The following is a 2,217-nucleotide window of genomic DNA, read 5'->3' as shown; positions in this document are numbered from 1 at the left end:
TCTATTTAAATATATCCTCAATTATCTAAAGTGAAGAAGAAAATGATCTTTTTTTTAAATATCTTTATTGGAGTATAATTGCTTTACAATGGTGTGTTAGTTTCTGCTGTATAACAAAGTGAACCAGTTATGCATATATATATATCCCCATATCTCTTCCCTCTTGTGTCTCCCTCCCTCCCACCCTCTAGGTGGTCACAAAGCACCGAGCTGATCTCCCTGTGCTATGCAGCTGCTTCCCACTAGCTATCTGTTTTACGTTTGGTAGTGTATATATGTCCATGCCACTCTCTCACTTTGTCCCAGCTTACCCTTCCCCCTCCCCATGTCCTCAAGTCCATTCTCTAGTAGGTCTGTGTCTTTATTCCCATCTTGCCCCTAGGTTTTTCATGACCAATTTTTTTTTTAAGATTCCATATACATGTGTTAGCATATGGTATTTGTTTTTCTCTTTCTGACTTACTTCACTCTGTATGACAGACTCTAGATCCATCCACCTCACTACAAATAATTCAATTTTGTTTCTTTTTATGGCTGAGTAATATTCCATTGTATATATGTGCCCCATCTTCTTTATCCATTTATCTGTTGATGGACACTTAGGTTGCTTCCATGTCCTGGCTATTGTAAATAGAGCTGTAACAAACATTGTGGTACATGACTCTTTCTGAATTACGGTTTTCTCAGGGTATATGCCCAGTAGTGGGATTGCTGGGTCATATGGTAGTTCTATTTTTAGTTTTTTAAGGAACCTCCATACTGTTCTCCATAGTGGCTGTATCAATTTACATTCCCACCAACAGTGCAAGAGTGTTCCCTTTTCTCCACACCATCTCCAGCAAAAATATGGAACGCTTCACAAATTTGCGTGTCATCCTTGCACAGGGGCCATACTAATCTTCTCTGTATCACTCCAATTTTAGTATATCTGCTGCTGCTGACGTGAGCACGAAAATAATCATTTTTTAATAACTTCATCTTACATCTCACATGACTTTTTGAATGAACTTAAACATTTCAGATGTATAGAAAAATAAATTAAATAGATGTATTTACATTTTGGTATCAGACATATCTTCTTTGGGATGATTTATTTTATAAACATTTATTTTGTATATAAAATATACCTGATTTGGTGTTGAGTTCTTTCTTTTCCAGTAGCATTTCAAGTATCATAATCATCAGTACACATACAAGGTATTTGAAGGGATTGTTGTCTCTCCTTTCCATTATAAATGCACCGCTTAGTCTACTGGTGTATCACTTAATTGACTTAAAGCTCCATTTTTCAGAATATTAAACTTATAATAAAATAGTTTGTCAAAAGTACAATATGTGGAAAACGGGTTAAAATCACCTGAATATATGACAAAATAAAACTGAGCTAATCCCTCACAAATCGTTACCTTTTAATCAGTGGTGATAATCTTGACATCACTAGCTTAGCACTTTCATGGAAAAGATGAGTCAGAAATGCTCACAAAGGAGAAAATATGCAAGGGTGAAGGAAAAACTCTTTTTTTTCTTTGTTTCTTTTTTTTTTTTTTAACGTACAGAATCTATGACAGGGAATACAGGCGTGCTGTGTACAATTTTACCATGGATTTCTCATCCAGAAAGAAGCAGAAGGAAATTTGAAGGGAAGCTCTGTTTACATAATGACTAGTTGTGATATTTTGTTAGTAAGTAAACTCCAATTGGTATTTTTCCAACAGACACAATAGGTAGGCAAAGTTAAGCTTCTCTATTAAGTATGCATACTTTCAAATCAATGTGAATACGCTTAATTTATCAAGAGTTGCTCTTGTTACTGTCAGCAAGTACAAAGTTAGCTAAATTAATACTGTACTAATTTTCTTTTGTGCTTTATCTATTACAGTTATTTTGCTTCTCGTAATTTCAAACTACATCATCATGGATTATATTTTGTTTCAAGGAACTGCAGAATCTCAGCTAAAACAGGCATAAAATAAGGGTATTATAGGTAAACATTAAATGTATTTCTTAGGGGTTTGGTCCAATTTTCCTAATAGCTATAAGTAAGGATTTTATGAAGATTATACCTTTGGGGAGGAGGGGAATCACAATATATATACTATAAACAAGAAGAAAAGGCTTTATTTTCACCTATTTCTAAAGGCTTAAACTTGGGCTCTTCCATAAGAAACTCAGAGTGTGAATCAATCTCACAGAACTCAATGTCATTTTAAAAATACT

The 2,217-nt window shown here is 34.3% G+C and overlaps 1 non-coding gene across 1 annotated transcript; it reads right to left on the bottom strand.

The window, feature by feature from the left end:
* Positions 1 to 840: 840 nt before the first annotated feature.
* LOC132530951 (U6 spliceosomal RNA) lies at positions 841 to 950 on the bottom strand. The gene has a single exon (XR_009543957.1). It is a non-coding gene; the product is annotated as a U6 spliceosomal RNA (small nuclear RNA).
* Positions 951 to 2,217: the final 1,267 nt, after the last annotated feature.

This window comes from Lagenorhynchus albirostris, chromosome 12 (assembly GCF_949774975.1).
Source record: "Lagenorhynchus albirostris chromosome 12, mLagAlb1.1, whole genome shotgun sequence".
Lineage (NCBI taxonomy): Eukaryota > Metazoa > Chordata > Mammalia > Artiodactyla > Delphinidae > Lagenorhynchus > Lagenorhynchus albirostris.
This window is presented reverse-complemented; position numbering and strand designations above follow the sequence as displayed.